This window comes from Aethalodelphis obliquidens, unplaced genomic scaffold (genome assembly GCF_003676395.1).
Source record: "Aethalodelphis obliquidens isolate GAN/ISIS:26980383/991018 unplaced genomic scaffold, ASM367639v1 scaffold16, whole genome shotgun sequence".
Lineage (NCBI taxonomy): Eukaryota > Metazoa > Chordata > Mammalia > Artiodactyla > Delphinidae > Aethalodelphis > Aethalodelphis obliquidens.
In genome coordinates this window covers 12,269,639-12,278,503 of record NW_020837960.1, presented here as the reverse complement: position 1 = coordinate 12,278,503, position 8,865 = coordinate 12,269,639, and positions in this window count along the sequence as shown.

Genomic DNA, 8,865 nt, shown 5'->3' with positions numbered 1-8,865 from the left:
GAATGTCAATAGCGTACTCTAGTCTACCTTTTCACGTGACAGTTTACTTCCTATAAATATTTTCCCATGGTGTTACATAATCCTCAAAAAGATCGTGTTGAATGACCACACAATATTCCATTGAGTTGTTGTATGATTGTTTAACAAACCATTGTCCTGTCACTCCACATTCAGTTTGTTCTCAGTTTTGCACTGTTAATGTTGCAATGACGAACTTTGAGTCTATTTTTGAAATATTTTCTTTGGATAAATTATTACATTGTTTTCCAAAAAATTTACATAAATTTACAATATGACCATCAAAGTGTTACCGAGTCCAAGCTCATACTGCTCACCACACAACAGGCCAATAGTCGAGAGATGAGTTGTGGAGGCAAGGCACAGAGACTTCATTTGGAAAGCCAGCAGACCTAGAAGATGGTGGACTCGTGTCCCGAAGAACCGTCTTACCTGAGTTAGAATTCAGGCTTCTTCTGTACTAAAAGGGGAGGGGGTGTGGCTGCTTGTTGCTAACTCCTTTGTTCTTGCAGCTCTCCACTAGGTCTGGTCACAATGTTCCTATAAGCCTCCAACAAGACAAATGGCATTCTCTATTCTGCAACTTTTTATCTCTATACAAATGGAAAAGTGCTATCCATTTAAAGGTCAGTGCTTTGAGAATGGGCTATCCTGTATATTTCAGGCTATAGGCAACAGTCTTTTATAAGAGGTGCAGAGCCAGCATGACTAAGCACAGGCAACAGAGCACAAAGGTTAAAGCTAAAGGAATAGATCCAATATGGAGTCATGTTGGTTCTTCTCTGTTACAAATGTACTGATGTCCATTGAGTGATACAAAACAGATGGCATCCTGCATGGTTAGTAATGTTTTGCTAGTTAAATGGGTATAAAATGGTTCAATGTTATTGTTTTACTTATTGATGCTTTGACTTGTGCCCAGGTTGAACATTCTAAATATATTTAGAATTCACAGTTTCCTTTGAAGTGATGTATCTGTTCATATCCTTTGCTGGGTTCCTTTTAGGGGGTCCTTTTGGGCTTTGGAGTTGAGACAGGTAGAGAGTTTGAATTCCAGTTCTGCCACTTACTAGCTGCGTGACTCTGGGCAAGTTACTTAACCTCTCTGGTCTCTGTGTCCTCACCTGTAAAGTGAGCACAACAATGCGTCCCTCACAGAGTTGTTAGAGGATGAACCAGGCTAGCACATGTGAAGAAGTACTGAGCACACACATTAACATCATTTCATGAGTTTTTAGTCACACAATATGGTTTTGGTTTGTTGGTTTTGTTGGTTTCTATCTCAGCCTGAGCCATCAGTGGCTTCCCAGTGCTCTCAGGATAAGCCCTCCGAGACTTCCCAGCAGCCTGAGTGCCTCTCTCATCTCTGTGTTCGTTCTCCCAATTCACTCTTCACAGGGAGTGTCTTGAATGTGTCTTTGTTGTTTCAGAATTCTACCTATGCTTTCCTTCAAGCAGCTCCTCCCATCATGCCCTCATCAATCCTTCTTCATCTAGCAAACTCCTAATCATCCTTCAAAACATCTTCTAGAAGTTTCTCTGACCCTCCAATCTAACTGTACTCCTCTTCCTCCCAGAGACCCCCATGCCTGTTCCCATCACAGCATTTACGGCACTATTCTATAAAGCCAATTGACTTGTAACTTTTCTCTAATAGGCTCTAAGCCCCATGTGAGTAAAAGCTGTGCTTTATTTGATATTGCAGCTTCACTTGTAGCGCAATCCTTGGCGTGTGGAAAGCACTCAACAAATATTTGTTGAAAGAATGAATCAATACCGACATTACTCATCAGGTGTGGATTCAAATGTCTCAAAGAGGAAAGGAAATCACTTTCACAGGACAAATATTTGCCGTCACTGGGATTGGTTGGCTTTAGGGCAGTCCTTGTGGGAGAAAGGGTTTTATCAATCAATCAATCACCTGAATGATTCCCTAAAACCTCAAAGGAAAGAGAATTGCTGTAGGCTGTTTATTGTGTTCAGTGGTGTATGATACGTACTCTGAAGTCAAACCCAAAAGAAGAGTCCCCAAATTAGGACGGGGAGTGGCCTTACTGGAGGAAGTGATTAATCGCCCGAGATGAGTACTTTGAAAAGTGACAACATCTATTCGATGATTAAGCTCTGATGTAATTGTCTAAAAAATAAAAGTAGGTACAGGTTTTGACGTATCACTTAAGTGCTAAAAAATACACACATGAGGGGTATGGGCAGAGTCTGGTTGGCAAACCTTGGAGTAAGTAAAACTTGAGTTAGGTCTCGAAAGAAAGGAATAAGTAGAGAGGAAGCTGTCTTAGCAGGAGAAAGAACAATAAGACATGCGGTGTGGAAATAGAGGGGGCGCAGTTCTGGCTGGAACAGAGGAAGCTAAGGAATGGGGGTGGAACAGGTGGCGTACTGGGAACTGGAAGGCTACCCCAGGGATTCCTTAGTGCATCTGTGGAGCTGCAAGAAGAAAAGTCAGAGGCTTATGCTGGGTTCCCTGGAAGCAAAGCGTGAGATAGAGATTTGGACGCCTCTGACTTACTGAAGAGGTGTTCTCAGGAAAAATACCCCAGAGAGCAAGGAAGCAGTTTAGGAAAAGGGAACGAACCTAGCAGAGAGTAGCCTTAGGCTGATCCTCTGGGGCATGGGGTGCAGAATTGTCCCCATGCTGAGGCGGGGGGTGGGGGCTGGCCTTTTGTGCCCCTGTGTCAGTCTGTCCCTGGCTGTCAGCCATCCTGAGAGGCAGGAGTGGCTCTCTCTCCGCTGGGGTGCTGTGGTCAGCCAACGGCAAACCTCAGAGATGGGGAACAGCTTGGAGCCATGAGCAACAGAAGCCCCAGCTGCCCTACCCGCTGAGGGGATCCGAGCGAGACCTCAGCACCTCCGTTACATCCGTGGAAGCAGCTGATGAATTCTCGTCCTCCCCAACGCCGCATGCCTGGATCCTTACCCCTTTGAAAGACTTAGCTGAATGCCTGTCCTCCATAAAGCCGTGGTCTCTCCACCGTAGGAGTAATCTCTCTCTTCGCACTTCCTAAAACACTTCATCTGCACCTCTTTTGTAGCACTTTCCACTTAATGGGTGTCGTTTCACTCGCTGGTGTGTGGTCCTATCTCACCTACTAGCCTGTCAGCCTCCCCGTGCCAGGAATCACGGCTCATCCAGCTCTGTATTACGTTGACCCCAGCATGGTGGCTGGCACATGGGGTTCACAACAAATGCGTGTAAAACGAGTGTTCAGAGAACGCTGTTGCTGCCCAAATTAGGAAAGAACTTCAGCTGTAAATCCATTTTCTCTGGGTTGGCTGCTAAATGCTCTTGGTTTATCGTCAGACCATAGCTCTGCAAAGTCCTTCATAATCCCACCCCCCTGAACGTTAATATCATCTTTTTAATATCCTTTTGCCTGTGTGCTATTAGCATGAACAGCAAAGTAGTGAAATTATAGTAACTTTGGAATTGCAACCTTGGGTGTTTTTTGGAGGATGCTTTCACACATGCTTTCAGTGTTCAATTTCACAGACCCACGTTGGTCCTATGAATTGAGCATACACATGCTGTTTTTGACATGCCCATCAATACATAATATCCGTTACACTGTGGTCTGCAGCCAGGCTGCAATTCTGAGCCTGCCTTCCAATTTTCTAGAATTTTCTATAGGAAGTTCTGCTGATCGCTTACCAGCAGAATGGAGCAGTGAGATGCTGTGGAAGTTGTTGCATGGAGCCTTCTTACTTTTGTCCTTCAAAGCCCCCTCGTGTTGGCACTGCTCTCACACATGCAGGAGAACACAGGAGAGATGGTATAGAGCATCTCAAGGCAGTACAGGGCTCAGTCAAGGTTGCCTGCACGCTCCAGCTTGTTGGGTGTTTGGACTGAAGGTGGAGAGCCACGGGGGCTGGGGAGGAGCTTTTATTCTAGCAGAAGGGCAGTCTTTTCTGTACACATTCTTTTGGAAGAACGTCCAGGATGGTGTGTGTTTCATAACACCGTGCAACATGATACATCCTGGACAGGCTGGATTCATGGCTTACCATGTGTTTTTTAATCAAGCCCAATCTCCTTAAAAATGTTATTGGCAGAGCTGGGGAACAGGTACTCCATAGAGCTTCTGTTGCTAAGTGTGGGAGTGCTGAACTTTTCATAACCTGCACCCTCCGAACACCAAACATGTTACCTATGTAACAAAGGAAATGAAATAATCCAGAAAAAAAAACCCCAGTGAATTCTGACTTGTTTTCTATACTTGGAGACCTGCATTCAGTCAGGTTCTTTCCTTGAGCAAAATTACTCACTGGCCAGAGAGATCATTAACCACGGGCGACCAGGATGCCCATTTGGGATAGGTGCTGTTTGTGGTCCTGGGAATAATTAACTCTGGAGATGCTGACCAGGTCACGGTTAAGGCCTTTTGTAAATTATTGATGCCAGGCTCTTCCCAGGCATCAGTCCCTGTGCTTCCCAGAGCCCTCAGTCCAGCTACTGCAGGATGCAATCAACCAATGGCCAGAGGGACCCAGCTGACGCCATCCGGAAGTGATGAGAACGGACGGCACCCTAGAGGGTGACAACTTCTTGTCCTTCTCAGGGGCCACCACTCCTTTCTATCTTCAGTCTGGTTAAGCCCAGAAAATTTTAAAATGACTCCATTTATTGAGATTTAAAGTGTTGGCTCTGTCTATATTTCATTTTAAAAAAATTATTTATTTATTTATTTATTTATTTTTGGCTGTGTTGGGTCTTCGTTTCTGTGCGAGGGCTTTCTCTAGTTGCGGCGAGCGGGGGCCACTCTTCATTGCGGTGCGCGAGACTCTCACTGTCGCGGCCTCTCTTGTTGCGGAGCACAGGCTCCAGACGCGCAGGCTCAGTAGTTGTGGCTCACGGGCCCAGTTGCTCCACGGCATGTGGGATCCTCCCAGACCAGGGCTCGAACCCGTGTCCCATGCATTGGCAGGCAGATTCTCAACCACTGCGCCACCAGGGAAGCCCCTGTCTATATTTCTTGATTGGCACTTGTTAATTTCGTCTGCTTTGGCTCACTTGGATTCCCGTAGACATATGATCCTGATGAATAAAGCATTCAAGGGCCAAAGGTTGTAGTGAACGTTACTGATGTGAACATTACAAACTTGATGTGAACGCTACTGGAGAGTGGCATGAGGTACAGATCAGGTCCTGGAGGTGCATCTCTCCCAGAGGAAGACGCGGAAACAGCTGTGCTGCAGTGGACCGCATCCTCCACCTGGGGTCTGAAGACTTCCTTCAAATACTGAGTCTGCCACTAACAAGATACTGGGTCAGGCGGTTGCTTCACCTTCGTTTCTTTGTGCGACCGTGTCATACATAGTATTAGTGTTTGTAATTTTGCTGTCTCTCTCTGGTGGAGGATTTTGTATCCTGGTCCCACGGTGCCAGGCGTGGCCATGTGATTCTTGGCACCCATCCATCGTGTCGAAGAGTAGGCATCCCTGCCCTGTTGACATCAGGCTCGACTATGGGATTTGCCTTGGCTGGCAAAAGCGAGTATGAATAATTGTGTCACTATTGTAGAGATACCTTAAGGGCCATTGTGTGGTCTGCCACCTCTCCTTCTCTCTGTCATTGGTGCCTGGAATGAAGAAGACATGAAGATGGGCCGTAGCTGACCCGTAGCGCATGTGTGATGGTGACATTGGTGAGAATCAAATCTGTGCCACAGTAAACACTGAGATCGCCAGGTTGTATGTTATTGCAGCGTAACTTAGCTTAAGCTGATTAATACAATTGAGAATAATATGATATATCGGACGGGCTTCTTGTGAGAATCCAATAAGAGAATTAACTCAGAAATGTACGCGTGCTTACGGGTACCAGGTACTGTGTTCTGGGTAGAAGAGTGACAAAGGTGCGTAAGGCAGGGAGCTCATCCTCCAAAGAGCTCATAGTAGAAGAGACAGAGGTTTCTAAAAAACGTTAGTAACAATGTGTAGTAGACCTACAGCGTTTGTAAGGGATTCAGCCTGGGCGGCCACAAATCCCCCAATTCAAGAAAACCTCTTTTTTTATACTTTTTAAAATTTTTTATTTAACATCTTTATTGGAGTATAATTGCTTTACAATGCTGTGTTAGTTTCTGCTGTATCACAAAGTGAATCAGCTATACGTATACATATATCCCCATATCCCCTCCCTCTTGCATCTCCCTCCCACCCTCCCTATCCCACCCCTCTAGGTGGTCACAAAGCACCGAGCTGATCTCCCTGTGCTATGCGGCTGCTTCCCGCTAGCTAGCTATCTTACACTTGGTAGTGTAAGAAAACCTCTTAACAGATGATTTTCCTCAGAAAATGCTGGCAGAACGGTGAGTTGAGAGCAGCAATAGTGCACCATGATGGTGCTGGGCAGCTGTGTGAGATACGTCACTCGTTGAGTCACTCATTTCTTTTGCATCGAAGCGTTATAGATCAAAGTACCAAATCTCACGGAAATAGTTTATTTTAGTTGCATGTGGTTACTTGTATGTAGTCAAAATTTTAAAAGTAAATCATTCAAGAACCGAGTATACATGGTATGTTACATGGCAGTACTTGACACCCAATATGTTTATCACTTGGTAAACGGCTTAGAGAATGGGGCAACTTAGTGAAAGCCACAATGTGTTTCAGAGTGTAATCAGAGGAGGTTGGGTTCCCAGAAAGAGAAACCCGCTCAAGCCAGCTGAGCGGAGGAGGGGGATTGGAGGGATTCAGGGGCGTCTCATGGGCTTCGCAAGTCCTCCAGGCGGTACCTTCTCCACTCATCATCTTGATTCCTCGCTGAAAATGCCCAGTTTCCTCTCTTACAGCCTTGGGTTTCCTCATTCAGTCTTGCCTGGGTTCTGGCCCCTCTCTATGTAATGGTTAATTTTATGACTCTAAGAAAACTGGTATAATTTTATGAATAATGCTTGATCAAACATCTGGGCACCCCATTTCCCAACTTGACTGGACCCCAGATATTTGGTCAAACGTTATTCTGGGCATTTCTGTGAAGGTGATTTTGGAGGAGATTAATATTTAAATTGGTAGATTGAGTGAAGCAGCTCCCCATCCCCAGTGTGGGTGGGCCTCATCCAATCAGTTGAAGGCCTGAATGGAACAAAAAACCTTGACCCTCCCCTGAGTAAGAGAGGATTCCTCCTGCCTGACAGCCCTCAGATTGAGACATTGGCTCTTCCTGGGTGTCAAGCCTGCCAGACCTGCCTAATCACTTTGTCGATCTTGGGGCTTGCTGGCCTCCATAACTGCGGGAGCCAATTCCCTATAATAAATTTCTTTCTATATCTGTATGAGTCCCATTGGTTCTGTTTTCTCGGAGCACCCTGACCAATGCAGTGATTGTACAGCTGCAAGCTCACAGATGCTTTCATTGTCCTTTCTTTTTTTTTTTTTTTTGCGGTACGTGGGCCTCTCACTGTTGTGGCCTCTCCCTTTGCCGAGCACAGGCTCCGGACGTACAGGCTCAGCGGCCATGGCTCACGGGCCCAGCCGCTCCGCGGCATGTGGGATCTTCCCAGACCGGGGCACGAACCCGTGTCCCCTGCATCGGCAGGCGGACTCTCAACCACTGCGCCACCAGGGAAGCCCCTAATTGTCCTTTCTATGTGTCAAATCCAGTCCTGTGGGAGAGCACCTCTGACTTACTCTCAGTGGACTCTCGCTGGTCCAATCAGCTCTGGAGGAGGGGTGTGTGGGTCAGAGACCCCGGGCATTCAGAGTAGGGACACAGCAGGTGCTTGAAGGTGCTGTTATTCTTGAATGAATAACGTTTCTCTCACTGTTCTCCTCTCCTGCGAATGCAACTAACCTCACCTCTGTAGACTCAAGAAGAGGATTTTACTCTATTATGAGGTCATCTTGGGGCTGACATCTCTGAGTGTTCCACTTCTCAGAAGCCTGACATGTTAAATGGTTCCCCCTTACCCCTTTTGTATTGCTTCCCAATACAAAAAAAAAAAAAAAAGGCATAGCAACACTTTGAGCTTGTGATTGTAAATGTACTTTTGTCATTCTGGAGACAAGGCTATTGTCCACGATTGCCCTTCCAGAGCACTGGACCAGGAGGTGCTGGATGAGTGTTTGTTACAGGCTCTGCTATCTACCAGCCCTGTGGCATTAGGCAAGCTACTTCTCCTCATGGGGCCTCAGTTTACTCCTCTGTAAAATGGGGTTAATACCCACCGCCGGAGATACAATGAGGTGCTGTGGTGCAAACCCCCTTGACAATTTCATTATGATGTACAACGTTTAAGAATTCCAGGATATCCTGAAGCTAGAAGGTATCATAAAGAACACTTAGTCCAACCCCTTAATTGTAAAGAGTATGAAACCGAGGCTCAAAGAGATGTTATTATTGCTGTGAACATAAATAATCATCCTCATAATTCTGGGCTTGTTCTGGTCCAACTTTTCCACCCTCCACGAGGCATTTGTTTTCATAGCTGGGAAGGTTAGGATCCCCAGGCTGCCTTCCCTCCTTCCCCTTTTAAGGGCTTTCTTTGTTTCCTCCAGGGCCACTTGTTGGACCCCCTCTGAGGTCAGGTGTGTGATCTTCCCTAATCAGGAAGCCTGCGCAGACCAGCTGCTCTTCTGGGGGCAGACTTGCCAAGGGTGGGCATTCAAACTCCGACGGCAAGAAGACTCAAAAGCTATAGATCTGAGTGAGGATTAAGTCGCATGGCAGGAAAAAAACGCACAGCACACAGGCATGCAGGCCCTGTGGCCGGGGTTTCCCGGGATGGGGATGTGCAGTTCGGCAGAGACAAGCCTGGGGTGCCCAGCAAACAGCTTTTGATCTAGCGCCATCGTGGTTTTTGAACTCAGAGTGCAATGCCTTTAATCGTT